Here is a 20,036-nt window from a genome sequence, read left to right as displayed (position 1 = left end):
GTGCTGAAGACGGTGACAATTAAATCAAGCTAGAGACTGGATTTTTACATGCATCTGAGATAAAAGCATAGCAACTGGTACAGAGCCTTAGGAATTTGTACATTGGTAGTAATTAATACCAATCATTAACCTGGGAGCTACAAGGGTTGGTAGTGTCTGAAGGCCTCCAGTGGTTGCTAATAAATCCAAGCTTTTATAAAAGGAACAGAGCAGTTATGGATAAAAGCAGTAGGATGGATGTGACAACCAGCAATTTTAACTTATCACCTTGCAGCTTCATTTTTGAAAGCTTTTACTTCCCACTGATTGCAGACTTCCAATTTTGTGTTGTCATGTAATAAATTACAAAAATTATCTTTTTTTTTTTTGCATCGTTCTTCATAGACAAAGTGTAGAAAAAGATTCTTTTTTCAACAAAATGAGTTAAGTAATGCTGCCATGGTGATTGTAGGAAGAAATCAGCACCAAAAAGTAGCCTAGAAATTTAGATACAAATTAAAAATTCTCAGAAGCCAGGATATTTAGGCTTAGTCTTTTCTTACAGGAAGATTTTGCTGTGTGTATGAGGGGGGTGGGGGTCATTTTGAAACACAGATCTTTAACCCTTTTCCTGAAAGCAGAGACCTGTCTAACTTAATGATACATCTGTCAGAGACCAGAAGGATATCATAGCACGGAAATGAGCATCCTCGTCTCATCAGGGGTGTGAAGGAGAAGGCATCATCATCCCTAAGGTGGCTGTAAGGCTGTAAGAACCACTGTGTTGATCACTTAAAAGCTGTCCTGTTTGATCAGGAACTACCCTATTTAGCACTAGGGAAGTCTTGACTCTAACATTTATTAACATTCACTGCCACATTTACTGCTCACTGAATTCAAATTCTAAATATGTATTCTAGACCAAAAGGTCTACTTGTCTCCTTTGCTGACAATGAATATGCCTTGATCATAACCATCACAAAATGTCAGTAATGGATACAAAGAGAAATTGTGAAGCTAGTAAATACGTTTTCAACATTTAAGTAATTATCTCCTATGCATTACCCACAAGAAAAGGACAAAGGTGTTGTGGGTTAATTAGATACTAAGAGCAAAAAGAAATAAAAAAAATGCTTTACTCAAACCTGAAATTTTTCTAGAGCAGATGTAAAACCAAAAATAGGCTGTAAGCACCTGACTAAAAGGTAAAGTGTTTGCATCAGAAAAGGATACTGGAATCAAAGATGCAAAGGTTTTGCCATTAATGTCCCCCTGTGGCTGGCTCGTGAAGGGAGACAAGGGACTGCCAGCTCAACAGATCTCTTCAAGGACACAGAGCTGGTCAATTCCATCTGCTCTGTTCCCTATCAGGTGCGGCATTTGAGAGAAGTCACATTTTACAGTCAGTGCCATTAAACCATTTCACAGTGATCCATGTGCTATAAGTTATAATATATTACTCAGAATATTTTAATCACCTAAAGTTCCAGGACCTCAAAGCACATATTAATTAATGCCTTTTTTAATTAGCTCTGCCTCAGAGAGAGGAAGAAGACAAAACTGTGCAGCCTTATTAGCACTACACTCCAGATCTGTAATTAAATCCAGAACACACAATATAATAAGCATAAGGACTTAAAGCAGTGGAATATTGGTCACCACCACAGCAGCCTCCCACTGTTATATTTTTTTTTCCCTTAACATTATACTTCTTCCAGTTCCCACTAGGGAAAAGGCAAAAGAGTTCTACTCCTCATGGACCAAGCTCTGTTCTTGGAGTAACAACATCATCTTTTGTGGAATTATTCTATATTCCATTGTACTCAGAAGAATAAACTATTATTATGAGGAAAAAAATCTTTTTGGCTACCAGCCACTGTGTATCTGTCTGCAGGCACAGAAACCTCTGTTTTGCTGCCTTCAAGCATTTTGCCTCTTTCACTGTCCAAGAATTGCTGAAGATGCTTTATTTTAAATTTCACAGCTGCTGGATTCTGAAAGCAAAAAAATGGATTCTTCTCATTTTCTGTCTCTTCACGATAAATTAACTGTGGGTTGAATGGGCAAGTCCGTGTTCAAAGGTCATCCAGCCAATCAGTGGAAAAGCATCAATACAACACCCAGCACCACCAATCTCTAGCCTCCTAGCCTTGCCAAATGACCAAGCTAGGAAATTCCAATTACTGCTATTCAAGCATCTTCTTATGTGCATTAAAGACACTAAAGACAAACAAAACTCCAATAAACTAAGTCCCTCAAAGTCAGTAATGGTATTCCTGTTGACTCCAAGTCTTTTAGGATAAGACCTTCAAAGCCTAATTTCAATACTGGGGAAAACAATTATCTAGTTCTCTACTGGTACTATAATATAGCATTAATTTTCAACTTCGTTTTGCTTGCAGCTCCTTAAAATTTACCCAACAGGCTTGATTTTCTTAGCAAAGTTCTACAGACACCCTAAGAGTGGTTCTCACACTCTCAGATAGGTATGGGTCATGCATTGGGAATATCTGCTACAGGGAAGCAAATGACATTCATGTAAAAAATCCCAAAACCTTACCAGTAACTAAATACAGGAAAGTTTTGTTTTCTTTTTCTTATTTCGTAGTAATTAACAATATTTTTTACTTTAAATTGCAATAAATCCCCTCAATTTCACTCCTCCTGCTCCATTCCATGGAATTTCTCCAAAGAAATAATGAAGTCAAATAGTTATGCTTGCAGAAACTGCTATTACTTTATCAATGCCCAAGCCAACAAAAGAATTTTTCATGCACCTGCACAAAAGAGAAGGAACTGAAACAGCTTTCAAGAAATGTGCTATATTTCAATATGTCCTGGTGAAATGCAGAAGTATATCTACAATTCTGAAAGGAGTAGAGATGGAAGAATGAGTGGAGAGGGAAATCTTTACACTCATGCTTCTTTGTAATGAATTCACCAATATTAGAACAAATAATGTAGCCTTGCTCAGGAACAATTCTTGGCCAATAAATTTTGCATCCAATTCTAAAACATAATTTTAGTAATTTCTTAAATGCAAACCAATGTTAATGTTTCAGTATCTTTTATGCTTAAATGTAATGTTTCACTTTATTATTTCCTTCTTTGCATTTGCTCTTATTTTGGTTTACTCTATTTTAATTTATTTTGCAATTTTAAGCAATTTTTGGATATATTTAGTGTTTCATGAATTCTGATGGTTTTGTTAACTGAACACGACAGCATGCTTACTGGATTGTAGAGGTTTCCATCTACTCCTCAGCATCAAACTGTAGAGACATTAATGTACACCCAAATTAGACCAAAGCAGCAAGTGAGTTTAGACTAGTTTAACCTTCCCCAAAGTTTTAGAGGAGCTCATTAATGTTGCTCTGCACAGCATCTATAGTCTTATAATGAAGACATGATGCAATATTGCTTTGATACTTTCTTGTATCAAAGCACCTTGCAAGCAATTGACTTTTTATGCCCTGTTATTCTTACGGTTATCAGGTTTTTTCATCACAATTCTTAACTTTGACTCCTCCTGTAAAGGCTCCTGAAGTCCTCCTTATATTTGCAGGTTTATTAGGACCAAGAAGAAAGGGGGAAACAAAAGGCCAGGGTGCCACTAGCCTTATTCATACCTATGAATAACGCTTTGCTCCATAAATAATGCACTGAACTCACAGCATATGGTACAGGTGTTTGTTTGCCAGATTTTATAATATATTCATAATGTATTCATGAATATTTGGGAATTGGGAGAAGACTTGCTTTTCATTTGAAGTTGAAAATAACAAAAGTCAACCAACATTTTATGAAAACTGTTTACAATGAAAAAATATGCAGTTACTTTAATGCTTCAGTAGCTGAATTCCAGCCTCAGGACTCAGCTTGAGACAAAATCTCATCTCAGAATGCCTTGAATTTGGACAGATGCAAAACTTAACAGGTTCACGGAGACATCTTTAAATAGAGCATAACAGAGTGTTCAGTTTACTGGGGGCAAATGTTACAGACAAATTTCATTGAAAACCCACTTCATTTTTTTTGCCCAGCTTCTGCTTTCTTGTTAGTGCATATCCATGAATAAATTGTGAAAGCCTAACAAAGATTTTAAAGAGAAAATCAAAGAGAAAACAAGACAAAACAAACAGGTTCAATTTCGTCTGCAGAGCATTTGCAGAAAGATATCAGACTAGATACTTTTCAGTTAGAGAAGAGTAGGGGAATGGACACAAAGACTGACTTTCCACAGAAAGCTGATAGTTGTTTTGGAAATACAGAAAAAAAAAAAGTAATTATTTTCCTCTCTGCCTCCAACTTCTTTCTTCTTTTTATTCCTCAAGGAATTGACTTTTTTTTTAACCATTAACCCAAGTGCATTTGGGGTAACTTAACTTCAATAATTTAAGCAACAGCTGTTCCTTTTAGAATTCCAGTTGTAAAAATTGATTAATTAACTATTAAATATTTCATCAATAAATATACTTCCTGAATGTGTGCCTGCTGGAATGCAAAATGCTGGACCCACTTTTTTAGCTTTCTACATTCAGGTTAGAGCCAGAAGTGCAAAGCAAATGGAACATGCCAGATGGGTATTCTGCTGCTGCAAATAAGTCTCTGGAGCTGTAAAAGGTAATTCAGTCCAGCTTCTGTAAACTACACTTCGGGCAAGATGACTAATAGGAATAATCATGAAATCAGCAATATAAAGGAAAATATAACTTCCTGCAATAAAATGAGAAAGGCATTCAAAGATAGAGACAAAGTGGGAGGTTGACTTTGCAACACCTTGTGATAATGAGCAGTGATGAAGATTACAAAGAAGAGATTTGTGCCTGAAAGCTGGCCTGCTTCTTTCAAGCATAGCAGTTGATCTAATAAAAGATAATATCTCCTCTAAAACCTTACCTCTCTTAGATTTTTTGATCAATTCTTATTAGAAAAAATAGTGCTATTTCATTTTTCATTGGGGATTTTAAAGAGCTTTACAAAGAGGTTTATAGGTATCACTGGGATTCTTGATGCATGAAGTACAATGTACTACATCCTCAGAGGCAGTCCTTGGTACTTTGACACTCCATATCCTGACTCAGACACTGATGTGCTGTTAGATGGGGACAGCCACGTGCCTCAGCGTAGAACACCTGGAAAGCCAATCTGATGAAGATAGATCAGTGATTTTGCTGGAGATGGAGGTGCCCTTCTTTCCCTGCCACCCTCCCCAAAACAGGTGCTGTCCTGAGCTGGGACTTGCACAATTCACAATTATGTACCATCTCCTGAAGATGGATACTTGAGCCATCTCAGACAAAATACAGACAAAATCCTCTCCAAACATCATGGACTTCTCACTTGGAATATCAAATTCCAGTTTCAAACACTTTAAATATCTGAAAATGTTTGGCACCTTCTTCTCTATCTCTTGGTACAGTTCATTAATTCTCCTTCTGCCACTCCCCAGTCCAATGAACATTTAATCACCTCATTGAAATTGGAACAGCTTGAAACAAGGGAAGGACAATCTTGACTCCCTGTCCCATCACCCTTTCTCAAAGCTTACTCTGAGCCTCTTGTTTAAGGTGCTCCCCCAGAGAGGCAGAAAATGCAAATTCCTATCTACTTAGGCAGAAGTGGGACATAAAGTGGGAAGAAGTGGGATCTCCCAACAGCTGGATGAATGCCATTAGACCAGAACTGAGTGCGCCGGTGCCACAACATTGAATCTTACATCCATTTCTAAGTTTGAAATCCTGACAGGTCTGAGGTACAAGACATGCTGAGGTACAAGTCTGCAGGCTGGAGACACACTGGGCACATTGAGGATATAAGACACATCAGCAACATCTTAGCATTAGATGTTTACCCAATAGACAGAGACAGGTGGTTCTGCCCATATGTGGTTCCAAGCCCTCTATATTTTCTTTTCTTGTAAATAAATACTTTTGCACTCCAGGAATGCCCAAGCACCACCACCTTCCAAATCTAGAACACAGAGCAGCAGACTATGTACAGGAGATACACCTATAGCACAATAATTTCAGTTTTTTAATCAATAGCTGACCTGCTCAAGGAGAGCTTGGATACTGTAGAGAGTGAAACCTGATGGTGGCATGAAGGTGTGCTAGGACCAAGAAAATGAGAACAAAGCTCTGCATACCCAGCGTCAAACTTTCCAAGCTGTCTCAGTTAAGTTCCGTTTTTTTTCATATGGCAGTTTCACACGTGCACATTACCTGTGCAGTTGAGCACAGCTGGGAATGACTTCATTTGAATCCATTCCCATTCAAACTGCAGGCACAAACCCTGTGAAGACCATGAATTACACCCCGGACTTTTCACAAATTTCTCTGTGTGAGCAATCTCACATTCATACAAAAGCAGGCTTTTAATATCCTTTCCCAGACAGCTACTGAAATTTCATGGGTGTATGAGACAGACACATTTCATGACCCTTTAACTAATTATTGTGCCATTACTACCCTTGGTGCTTTCTACATTTGCTAAACTTACAGACTAAACTTACACACCTCTCTTCACATGATTTCAGACTGAGTAGGACTTTCCTCTCATATCCATTTTCATTTAACTCTGATCTGTCCCTTTTATGAAATTCTGAGTTGGTTTTCATAGAAATCTTATCTGAAATCAAAGCTCTGTTTCTATGTAACGCTTTGGGATACAGCCTTATCTCGTGCCCTTATTAAAAACAGAAAGCTCTTTTATTCAGGTATATTTTTGACCTCTGCTCTTCTCTATTTGGAGCAAAACCTTCAGCCTCAAGGCCAAGAATAGAAGCAGCATCATCCAGTTCCCAATTCTATACCTTAACTGCTAGATGATGCTTCCTGTGAGTATATAAAATTTCATTTAAATGCGAAATCTCATTATGTTTGCTTACCCTAATGATGTCTTAATATTATTTTTTATATCCTGCCTTTCCTTATGACCTCCCTAGTCCTCCAGGGCTTAGCAGATTTTCAAGGTCCATTACAACAGTGGAAGAAGGTTTATGTGGCTACTTGTCACTCAGCCTCTATGTTAAAGGTTCCCATAAAACAGCTGGGGACATTTATTACACCATAGGCAGCACTGTTTGAACAAAGCACTCCATGACTGTGTGAACAAAATTTCTGACAATGCAGATATTTTAGGAAACAAGCAGAAAAATTTCGAGGATATTACCACCAGGCAGGCACTTGAATTATCCAAGAGTTCAGCACTTTCAGTATGTGATCAAATGTCCAAAAGTACATTTTTTTTGCAACCACATGTATAGAATGAGATGCATTCCACTTAAACAGAGGACACCATATTTGTATAAAAATAGTGTTAAGACAGCCTCAATCCCAGCCCATCATAATTACAGTAAAAGAAAAACAACATGTGGTTCTGTAGATAAAGTTACCAGGTATGAGGATAAAGAGTTATTGGTAGTATATAGTGCTCTGCCAAGAAATTATGACTAACAAGAAATTAAGAAACAAGTAGAATTTAATAAAAGGCTCAATAAAAGTGGCTGTATTGCACATCGATCTATTGCAAAAGCTTTTAATAGTAAAACTATTACTTATTTGTGACCCTGGCTTATTATGTAGGTTGTGAAGATGCTTTCTGAGTGCAGAAGGAAGGTGGAAGAAACACTCTATGCTGTACAGTCTTGAGCTCTATTTAAAAATTTTGTCAACCAGAAATGGGTATCTGAGGAAGAGCAATTGTAACAAGTCTCATTATCTTCTGAAAAACCAAGGCATCACAGACAATGTATTTATCCAACAATATAACCATATGTTCATGTTCTTTTGATCAGCAGTAATATTAGCCAGCTAAACTCCAAATTTGAACAGCACTTTAGTACCCAGCTTTTCACTGAGTTGGCAAACAGTCACAGTGAATGAAGTACTCACTGCACTGAGAGATGGTCAAAATTGGAATTTCTGTTCTGCAGGAAACTCAGACCCTTCAAAATTTGATGATTATCTAAATCAGAATGTCACTACTTCACAATTTCCCATTAAACAAATGGCTTGAAGAAAAGAGATTCAGGAATCCAAACCAAAAGCATTTTGATAATGACAAAACAATTTATTTTGACATGATTAATGGTTTTAGTTTGATATGGTAAAAAGCTTTGCATCAATTGTATCTAAATGCTGTCTAAATCATTTGGATTACATTTGACGTCATCACAGTAAGATGGTTAACATTAATACACAATGTAGAAGGACAAAATAAAGAACTGGAATTACTAAACCTGAAGATTTTTATGGAACTGAAATAATTATTTCTGACAGTTTTCCATGGATATCTCCACTGTATCTGTTATAAAATCTTAACATATGACTACCCTTCATTCATTGGTAATAAACAGAACAATCCTCTCTTTTCTTGCCCCAAAACAACTCAGTTGGAAAATGTGATTAGGTATGGCCTTTCTGAAGTGAGTGGGAGTTCTGGCACTGACATCAATTAAGTCAGAACTTTTTTCACTGATTTCAGAAGGACTACTTGTGTACTTGAAAACATGCTAACATAAATCCTGTATTGATCTGGAACCTTAACAACAAAACTTCAAAGGAAATGATCCCATCTAAATCCCAGCTGAGAGCATAGGGCAAGACTCTTAAACATAGTGCATAGACTCTCAAAAAAGCAAAAGCATCATCTAGCCAGATTCTGAGACCATTTTCCATTAATTTACATCATCTGGAACAACAGCAAAAATAGATTATTTCAAAATCAGTATGACCAGTCCACCAATTTTAAAGCATCTTCAACCACAGGAAAAGAGTGACACTATTTTTATAATACACTTAGAAAAAAAAAATCATTACTGTTACTGCATTATTAAAATCTGCATACTTATAAATAAGGTAGTGATTTCCAACATGAAGAAGATACTGTTCTCAACAGTCAATACAATAAAACTAAATCATGTGGTAAGATAAACAAGAGATTTCACCAAATGTGGGCAAATATGCCTCAGGCACTATCTATTATGTGCACATCTGCCCACAGAGCAGATTGCTATCATCTAGCGTTATCAAAAGGCTCCATGTATTTCTCAGGAAACAAGTGCAAACACTCTCAATAAATCATGACGCTAAATACATGTTCCTCCATCAGTAAGACATTGTCTTCCACCTTGGTTGTGTCTGAGAGAAAATGTTTCTTTTTTTTGTGTGTGTGAATTCAGATAAAAAGAAGAGTTGATTCTCTTCTTCCCTCCACTCTAATCCCTTGAGCATGTGCTTTACTGCAGACTTGAAAGGCCTTGTGGGGCCCTTTTGTACTGGTATAGGCAGGGCCTCATTGCCAAGATCATCTACATTGCCTGCCCCTTTTCTGATGGTACCTAGGAGACAAATTTCTTTGGATGACTGCTGGCCTGGATATAAACATGAAGCTAGAGATCCTTACATCATTTTTCCCCGTGTAGTCCAAAGAACATCCCCTCTGCTGCAGCTGATGAAAGACTAACATCCATCTTCATCTACCTCCAAAATCAGCTGGTGCAAAGTAAAAGGTGTCCAACAATAGAGAAGCATATTTAAGGGCAAGCAGAAAACAATATTTCAAGCACAAATCATGCAACACAAATTATTGCAAAATGGCATTGAAATTTTCAGAATGATCACTTAAAAGCCTCTGTTTTCTTTAAATTAATGTTTATTTTTGGTACATTAACTTAGTATTTTTGTATCAGTAGGGGGAATGCATACTTTAATTTAATCATAGGAATATTAGCCAGAGCTTTGCAACTGCATTCATCTAAACAGCTGACTGTATTTAATATTGCAGTATAACCTTGCTTAGTTTTCAAAATAAATTTTCAAAGGGAGTGTACTACTCTGAGGACAATCAATGCGATAGGGAGGAGGTTTTTTTAATCTCTATGCCATTATTTGAAACTGACTAAATCAAATTTGTTATGTTAAGTTACCTGGGAAACCAAATGGAATTTGAACCCTTCTTTTGGGTACAGCAATATAGTTGGAAACAAAGCTGTGCCACAAAGCAGATTACCCAAAGTAGTTCTGTCAACCCTATTAAAACTGGCCAGAGTGACTGAACTGTGTTTCCAGAGCGAATACACCACAGAGATGGAAAAGGAGCAGTGATCTCCCAAGTACCAAGGTCTTTAGTACAAGTCCCAGCCATTACTATGGAAAAACCTGCATGGATCCCATTGGATGTCTATTAGAACTGTGGCAGCCAGCAACAAGACAAAACAGAGACAGGGAGCAAGTAGGCATCCACTGAAAGGTGAGGCTAAGGACCACCTCTCCGTGTTGACAGATGTGATACACCATTTTGACAATGCAATTCCACTGAGGTTCTCTAATCCCCATTTAAGTATTGTTGGATATTGTTAGTGAATTTTCCACGTTTTAAATGTTTAAATAAAGGAATGCTCAATCACCTTGCTCTATCAATGCAAATTTTTACCTATGTTTATTAATTATGTCTATTGAGAGCAAAAGCATGTAAAGTGTTTAACAATGATTAGAATTAATGGCTTGGTAGAATGTGCGAAAGGTTCACTACAAACTCGTGGCTAATGGCCAGAAGTAAACATTACCACAAGCATAAAACTAGAGTAACTGCAAGAATGATTCCAGGCCAATTAAGGTTCAGTAAACATTCAGCATCTGTGGGTTCCTTATGGTTTTTATTAAGCCAGAATTAAAGTTTTATGCACATAATTCTGTACTATTTTTTTCCTTTATGCTTAAAATAAGAAGCTTCTCCCTAAAGGTCTCCCAAGGTCTGAATCCCTCACTACATTTAATCACTTTTGCTGTCTTTCCTTCTTCTTGGCAGCAATTTTGCCTGAGTACTCCTGGGACTGGTGTTGCATTACAGATTCATCAATGATTTGCTGCTTACTCTACATTATCCCACAAGTGCTGAGGCAAACAGTTCCTTGCCAGGATCAAATGATCCTCTATATTCGCCTGCAGTTTAAAATCTTGTTAATGTTGACACTTCTGACGAAAGCTCCACTTTGACACTGGAATTTGTGAAACCTGCAGGCTTTGGTGACTGCCACATAAACAGGTACCCAGGGCACAAAGTTTTTTCTAGGTCCTCTATTAGCCCACAGGGACATAATCAACTTAAGCAACATCCTTACCAGAAACAACGTCAAATAGAACAGCTAACACAGCCTGTCTGTCTGGAGGTGATGCTGCTGATGGGTGACAGAGAGACTGCTTGCTAAACCAGCGTGTCTGAGGACTTTGCTCTTAAGTCAATTAACTTTAATGGTAAGACTCCAAATTGCTTCAATGATCTTTGGACCAAGCTCAATAAGAACTAATTAGGTCTCCATTCCAAAGGTTAGTTGTCAGAATTATTAATGGATTTCTGTTTACTTGTTTTTAATATTGGACAAGAGGGGGTTTTTTAGTTATTTAGAGGAACTAACGTAATTCAGAAAGTCCTAAATTAAAATACAGGTGCCAGAAAACTAAAGTTAGTGACACCTTGTCCTGGTTTTTACTACACTCCCCAGCCTTACCAAAGCTTGCATGTGTTTAACATGAGTACAGCTAGGTTTACTATCTATAGCTTCCAGTTCTGACAACAAAGTCTAGGACCAGGGCTGGACTTTTCAGAGCTCATCTCACTCCCTCTGCTGAAAACTCTTGACACAGGAGAAGATTGTATGTCTGAAAAACTTACCACAGGAGAGAACATACTTGAAGAAAGACTGTGACAAAGGTTCCTCATGTGGGAGTGATACCACAGCAAATGCCTGTGCAGCCTTGGCACTTTCTATGGTTTATTTATTCTGTCAGCAGATCATCACCTGCAAATCAAATAAAGAAATATTCAAAATCTGAAATTTTTTGATTAGACTAAAGTCCTTTAAGTCATTATTTTTCTCCTACTTTTCCTTCCTTTCTTTTCCTGGAAACTGCAGGAAATACTTGAAGTTCAAAGTACAATAAATATAATCTAATCAAGTTGCATTTATAGCATACAAGACAGGAAACAGAGATGTAGTTCTTCAGTAGGAATTGGTCAGAAAACAAAATGATTTAACTTGAAATGCAGTGCTCAAAAAAAAGACCTAAATTCAGTCTTTGGATACTGGAGTCCAATTCTCTCTGGCACTAACAAAATGTCATGTCATTTTCTGGAAGAACAAGGTCTGCACTTTTGCTGCTGAGCTCTGAAAACCTAGTTATACGAGGAGAGGAGAGTCTGTCTTCATGGTATGGTGGAGGGGATGAGAGAAAAGTCACACCCTCACATGGTGCATACAAGGGCAGAGACCCAAAAACCTCTTCCTGGGGACAGGAACTGCCCTTCTTTCTCCCTGATAGGGACCACCCCCCCTGAAATAAAAGGGAGTAAAGGAGGAGGGTTGCTCCCCTCTCCTCCATCTCCCATCCACCTTGCAGTCGCAAAAGGAGTAAGTTCAAATTAATTCTGGCACAGAGGTTTTCCACAGGCTTCCCCACCTGCCCCTTTGCCAGAGGCCTTGTCAGCTGAAATGTGTGCCTGCTCTATACCTGCTCCAAGCCAAGGTCACTCACTGTCTTAAGGCAGATGAGACACCAGGATACAATTATGATGTGCTGAAGGTTACTGGATGGAAGTCAGGGTGGGCACAGGAATATGCACACACATCACTTGTTCTGTGCTTGGACACAAACCCTTGGCAACCAGGTTTGGTCTGATGCGATGGGCTGAGGGCAGTTCACAGTCTTGTAGAGATTTAGGCTGACTGTGTAGCTCTGGTGTTCAGAAGCAGCGACACTTGGGCTGAAGACAATGAAGATGTGGGCAAACAGCTTTTCTGAAAATCAGTTTCTCAACAGTCACAGAGTCATAGAACCATAGAATGGTTTGGGTTGGAAAGGACCTTAAAAATCATCAAGTTTCAAACCCTCTGACATGGGCAGAGACATCTTCCAGTAGATCAGGTTTCTCTAAGTGCCCATCTAACCTGGCTTTGAACTTTTCCAGGAAAGGGGCATTAAAACTTCTCTGGGCAAGGTCTTGTAATAGCACTGAGCAACAGTTACTCAGATTTCAAATTAAAAGAGAGACAATAAAAATATTTTGGATTAACATGAAGAAAAATTGGAAGAGCCTAGATGCACTATATGTCTGTGCCAAGTCCAGACTAAAGTCTCAATTAGGATGTGTAAGCATCTTTGCAACCTGTGTGAAAAATAATAACAAAAAAACAAACCTGGCATTAAACTATGCCCAGTCAATCAGAATGATCCATAATGTGGAAGTTTTTAACAAGCTGCGCCCAACATTTTTGACATGTTTTAAAACAAGCCATCCTGATCAGCCCTGTAGAGGCGAGTGATTCTAAAGTTAATGATTCTCCAAAGAGGAGAAGGCATAAAGATTTAGCAACTCAGTAGACATGACTGCACAGACCTCTGCTGCCAGCTTGGAAATGACAAATGATTTGTTAATATGGAAGCTTTCTTTTTGTATTATTTTTTGCCAATGAAGTGAAAACAGAGCATTGATTAAGCAATCCAAGCTGAGAAAACAGCATCCAAATTGGATGAGAGCTTTCAGACCAGCAGCTTCAGACCAGGTTTCAAGGCTTTGAAATACAACTTCTGCTTGTTGCTTGATGCTTAAAGATACCTATCCTGGAGCCACAGACAGTAATTGATGTCAATCTGACACTGTAGTTCACAGATGAATTTCAGTTGTGTGGGCCATGCCACATGCACAACACTTGTGTGAAAAAATGCTTTCTGTCTCAAATGCTACGAACGGAGAGAGAGGATTAATAGAGACATCAACTAAAAAGTTCTCTGCACAAATAGAGTATGGCTGAAGAATACCAATAGCCCAGCATGCCTCTGACTTAAAATCACCCTTCTCTTTCACCTGTCAGATGAAATCATTTGTACAAAAATTCAGACTGAGCCTTTCACTCACAGTATTAGGTTTCTGCACAGCTAAAATTCTAAGCTTATATCCTGTGGAATAATTTTACCAAAGTCACTATATGTATTCAACAGTAAACAAAAACTAACTGTCTAGAGGTAATTAAAAATATTATCAGGTTTTTTCCTCTTGCAGAAAAGAATTAAATTTTCCAGGGGAGCTTTAAATAGAAGCTTTGGCACTCACAGATATTAAAGTTTGAGTGACTCATATTCTCATTCCCTTGTGTAGCTACATTACTAGACTGTATTTCCCTCAATTCATCACAGAATAGGCTATGTCCACAGCCATAAAGCAGAGATAGTGGCATGTCATGGAGCACTAAGTGCAAACAGGAAAACAGGCCTCTAAGTAGAAGAGGAGCAATAAGCATCTAAATTGTCATACTCAGAAGGCACTATGGAGACTTATTTAAATTAAAATATGTAATAAATGTTTAAGTTGACTGTTTGGTGTCGGGGGTGTTATTAAAATAAACCTGCAAAAAAACATGCCCTTTCACTAAAAATGTCCTAACACACCTATAGAAAACTGCTGCAATGAAAAATTTTCACCTTAATCAGGTCAATTTGTCTGGACAACTGCTGGGTAAATAGCTATGCCATTCTATTTGTATTGCAGCTCATGCTCCAGAGCTCGGAAAAATCAACATAGGCATATAAGCCAAGCCAAAAATATGCTTCATTTTTAACAGACAAGCACTGAAAGAAAGTGTATGGGGTTTCTTTTCAACTAGCAATCTGTATATTTTATGCATCCAAAAATTAAACCAGTTATTTTTGTGTCTCTGAATTTTAAATCAACACCCATTATTTTACAGCCTGTTAACAAACAGATTGTCCCTGATATAGCAAAATTGCTTTCCTGAAAAGTTCATGCAGTACTACAAATCCTAAGGCTAAGATCTTTTTTCTGAAAACATTGTTCAGAAAACAAGCACAGATATGGGAAGGAGCAAATTTCCCTTACCATGAATTTTCATCCCTATTTAACCTATTATCTCCACATTCTTGATTGAAAAGTTTCCAATTGTTTGAACACCTTCTTCCCTGAAAAAAAACCATAAAAACCAAAAAACAAACCTCAAAACACTAAGAATAAGAGAACAAAGATTTGTGTTGTTTGCTGGGTGAGTAACTGCAACACTGGTGCCAGGGGAGACCTTCTTGTAGAACTCTTTGCAACACTGTGGTGGTGCCTGAAATTCTATTCATGGTCTGAGTACCATCTTGATCAGATTTGCCTTGAAATTCCTCAATATAACATTATGCAAGCACTTCTACGGGATTTGTTGTTCTTCTTCTTGGAAATCATAGAATCATAGAACGAATCATAGAATGGTCTGTATTGGACAGGATCTTAAAGATTATGTAGTCCCACACCACCCTTGCCCTGGACAGGAACACCTCTCACTAGACAAGGCTGCTGAAGGCTTTGAACACTGCCGTGTTTGTACCTCCATGGACAACCTGTTCCAGTGTCTCACCACCCTGACAGTAAGGAATTTCTTCATAATTACAGTTACACAAAAAACTATTTCTTTCTAAATAGAGTATATAGGTTCACTGCCTGAGAGGGAAGTAATAGCTGTGTACATGCGTGAAATGACATATTTCAAAACAGAATTCTACTTCCATTTTTTTCTATGGCCCAGGATCCTGCTTTGATGTGAAGATGACATATCGGGTAAATACTGAAACACATACAGATTCCTCACTAACCTCTCTGGAATCTTTCTGACACACACTCACAGAAGTGACATTCCAGCTGACTTTTATCGGTCAAACTTAGATTCACTGATGCTGCTGAAGTAAATGGATGTAGTTACATACAAAAGAGATTTGAAGAAGGCTTTTTTTTTCATTTTCACAGCAAAAAGTTACACTACTCAAAGTAGTTGTGTCCATTAAAAAAAGCCTATTTTTTTCATTAACTCATTATTTTAAAAACATTTATATATATTAAATAAATTTCAAAATTTATTTGTAGTGGAAAAAGGATTCATAAGTAGGAACCACAGGAGAGTCATAATTCAGGTCACATTTGTGCAGCTCACCAGCTAATCTGAAAATCTAAATCTACTGAGACTTTCTGATATCTTCTCAGAACTGTGCATCATATTACTTATGAATAGACTCAATTCGAAAGAAAGCTTTTAAAATACCAAAAAAATATTTTCTGCATTGTCATCTACTTCTTTGTTCAGCCTGTTCATCTCTTTTGCTCAATATTTGCAATTTAACAGACAAATTGGCTTTTGACCCATCCACTGCCTCCTCCCTGTAACAGATTAATGGCTAATGCATAATCCCTCTGGATTGGCTACAAAATGCAATGGCTGCAGTAGAGAACATACCACACTTTCTACTTTTACCAATTGCTTTGTGTATGGTGACAGATTATTAAAGTGAAACGGCAGGAAGATAAATGAAATTTTGTCTCCTTTTATTCCCAGTATCCTACTGAAATTTCCTACTCCTACTAACAACTGTAGTGGATGAAAATAAGAAAAAAGATTCCTGCAACTGAGAGACAGAAATCAACAGGACTGGGTGCAGCTACTGGTTGTGCCCCAGATGAGTGACACTGGCTTCTTTCCCACCTTTCACAGTAACCATGAAAATGATGTTTGCTTCCTTTGGTGCTGAATGCATTTTACATATTTCAGTTGCAAGCTCTTTGGGGCACAGTCAGCTGCTAAATATGCTTTTCTACTGTCAGTGCAACACAGCCATGACATATCTTGAGTCTTAACAAAAATCCAAGCAGAAGTAGTTACCAAAGATTTTTTTCAGGCAACAATTTAGTTCTGTGAAAGACCATTTTCCCAAGCACTCAAAACAGTACTTGTACATTTGGAAATCACCAGCGTGCCAAAAGAAAATCTAATAATACGTAAAAGACAGAAATAAAACGTGTAGATTGGCAAAAAGGCTATTAGAGAAATACTGGGCACCTGAACAAATCCCTGCATTCTTCAGTTTCCAAGCAGTTTCATCCTCCAAAACATTTTGCATTCCTTTTGATACTGCATATGTATCTCTTAAACAGCTTTTACAGCACAGCTAAAAAAGCCACCTCTGTGAAAAAATGCTGTACCTGGTGAAAGTACTTCAAGGAATGTAGACCCTAATCTGCAACCCTTTTCTCTCACAAATAATCTTCATAGCTTTGATTCTGACATGAGTAGGATTACTCACATAAGAGAGAAGAAAGGTAGGCATGGGAACTTAAGAATTGCACTAACATAGTAAAGCATTGTAAAATGACAATAAAAACGGCATTTAAACTCTCTCGAGTTATGCCTATTCTGTAGTACAGAAAAGAGACAGTAAATTGAACAAGTAGCTTTTACAAAACTGTAGCCAGAAACCAAAAAATGGAGGTACTGGAAATAAGCAGAGTTCACACAATGCCAAAAGTACTGTCCACAAGCTAGAAACATCTGAGAAGTCAGGAAGCACAAAGATAAAGTTTGAACTCCCATGAACGTAACTGACTTCTGTCCTGCAAAGAATATTAAAGCACATAGTAAAAGGCTCTTCAGTAGTATAAATAGGAAAAAAAAACCACACACACACACAAGAAAAAAATGCTGTGCCCTGTGGAGGAAGGATGGAAAAGAGATTAAAGACAACACAAGGAAGGCCTCAAGTAAGTATATTCCTCCAATTTTCAATCAGAAATTTTTAGGTTAAATTCACAGACAAAGATAAGTTGAATAATAAGAATGTGGATATGCAAATAGAAACTATCGGAGCTAGCAAAAAACTCAATTCAAAGAGTTAAATGCTTGAAGTCTGATTAATCACCATCTCACACTTCTAAAAATTCCTCTCACGTGTAATGCTGGTCCAGTGACAAATATTTTTAATAGCACCATCTAGTTGGGAGTGAAACTGAAAAATAGTAGATATGGTTTCTTTACTTACAAAAAAATCAGTGAAGAAAAGTAAGAGGAGATGACAGTTGGGAAATTACAAGCTATTTCATTGGACCTCATTAGTATGAAAGGCTTTAAAATACATTTTGAGAGAGACAATATATAAAGACACAGAGGTAAATGAAAAATGGGATAAAGTGCAACAGCAATTTAGCAAGAGGACACCATATAAATTATCCATATAGCTTTCTTAGATGAGGTAAAAGATTTTGTGAACAAATTAGGTGTAATAGGTCTCATCTTTCAGGACTTTAGTAATGCATTTGACATCGTGTTATACACTATTAAGGAATCTGAGGACTAAGACATTCTGCATAGTTAAAAAACAGCTAGAGAAATAATAGCAAGTAAGTGCCATTAAGAAGGGATGTATCAAATCAATTAAGATTAGCAGTGGGTCTTCAGGATCCATTCTGGGGCTACTGTTATGCTTCCATAGCTCTTAATCACCGTGACCAAGATAGAAGAGTACCTGCACATTCTAATATCAGTAGAGTAGTGAAGCGATACAAGTTGAGTGTCTCAAAGATGTCTGCCAAAGAAATGGGGAAAGCAACAAGGCCTGGGGCAGAAAATGAAAATGTAACCTGGGAGATGACCCAGTAAGGACAAATGAGGACTACAGTTGTCAATGAGAGAGTGACAAAACAGCTAACATGATGAAAAAGGCAAATGAGGCCACAGAACCTAAGAGTGGGAATTTCCGGTAGAACCTGGGAGACAAGGAGATTTCCCATCCAAAGATGGTAACAGAGCTGACCTGTTCAGCACAGCAGGAGAAGAACTAACTAAGCACATAACTGTTCCCTAGAAATGCCTTGAGGAAGATACCTCCAGGTAGAAGTAGTATTATCTAATTAAAGGAGCAACAAGAGCAATGTAAGGGAAGGCAGTGTACATGCCACGTTCTCATCTAGGCTGTACAGAATGGAAGCAGCTATGAGTTTCTCAAACACTCTTCCAGATAGGAGAGTGGGGGCAAAATTACAGCCTTGGAGTTAGAGGTTAATACACAGCTGGAAGTATCACGCTGCTGTGACACCCTCTAGAACTGCCTGGACCCACTGCTTGCATACACTCGTCACAGAGTGCCCTTTAGCTCTTCCATCATTAGCGTGGTACTGATATTATCACTGCTTTCATGTTACTGGTTTCATTTTGGGGGACATATCCAACACACCATTCCTTTTTTCACGTACACTTTTCATTACCAAATCCATGTAAAACTAATTACACAGATAAAGGCTTTTGCGATAATGCAGACTACTTGCAAGTGAAAATAAATAGAAGAATGTAGACTCCAAGATTATTTAAACAGCTAAGGCTCACACAAATATAATGTTAATAATAATTAAGTATTTTGTTAAATAATTAATTATTAAGAATAATTTTGTGAAATAATTCAGGGCAAACTGGAGAATTGTCCTTAAATTATTAGCTACTTAAAAGAAATATGTCAGATGGGTGCTCTAAAGAGAAATTTAACAGAAACTGTAATTTTAGAACTTGTGCATAGATGCATTTCTCCTGAAGAGAGTGAAAATTTGGCACTTCATATGAGCAGAGATGATCTGGCCCAAACATTTCTGTTTGCAGATGATGACTACTATATTATTCACTTTGTCTTGGCACAGTCAGTCAACAGAGGGAGTGCAGTAGAATAAAAAAGCCTTTTCTCTATTTGGTGATAACATTTTTAGCACATTTAAGGAGAAATCTGAAGAACCATAGTAATTTCTACACCCTAGAAAATGTGTTGAGCAGAGAGAAAAGGACAGGGAGGACATCAGTAGTTGCAAAATACAAAACAAAACACAGAAAAATGTCTCCAAAAAGGGAATGTGAAGTAATAACCCTTAAAATACATTATAGGAATGTATTTGAAAGAACCTTTCCAGGAAATAGCGTCTGTTTACACCCATTAAGTTTGCACTCACTTGAAAACAAATCAGTTTACTAGGGAGGAATCTAATCCTTGTATCCAAAATAATAAATTCAAGGGATTAGCCAGGACAATCGCATTTTTAGCAAACAGAATTCATTTGCATCCATCCTCACATTACCAGAAAAGTAGCTCTCTCCTAATTAGCAGATCTTGAACATTAACCTTTTGTCTTGACTGCAATCACTTCGATTAGTGGTAATGTTCAGCCTCCTCAAAACTTCTTCTTTCATAAATTTACTATTC

The 20,036-nt window shown here is 37.5% G+C and overlaps 1 long non-coding RNA gene across 1 annotated transcript in view; it reads right to left on the bottom strand.

The window, feature by feature from the left end:
- LOC115917626 overlaps positions 1–20,036 on the bottom strand; it is a 71,926-nt gene that overhangs the window by 42,744 nt on the left and 9,146 nt on the right. The window contains exon 2 of the long non-coding RNA XR_004061701.1: positions 11,656–11,782. This is a non-coding gene — a long non-coding RNA (uncharacterized LOC115917626). The remainder of the gene's footprint in view (positions 1–11,655; positions 11,783–20,036) is intronic.

Source organism: Camarhynchus parvulus, chromosome 2, assembly GCF_901933205.1.
Source record: "Camarhynchus parvulus chromosome 2, STF_HiC, whole genome shotgun sequence".
Classification (NCBI taxonomy): domain Eukaryota; kingdom Metazoa; phylum Chordata; class Aves; order Passeriformes; family Thraupidae; genus Camarhynchus; species Camarhynchus parvulus.
This window is presented reverse-complemented; position numbering and strand designations above follow the sequence as displayed.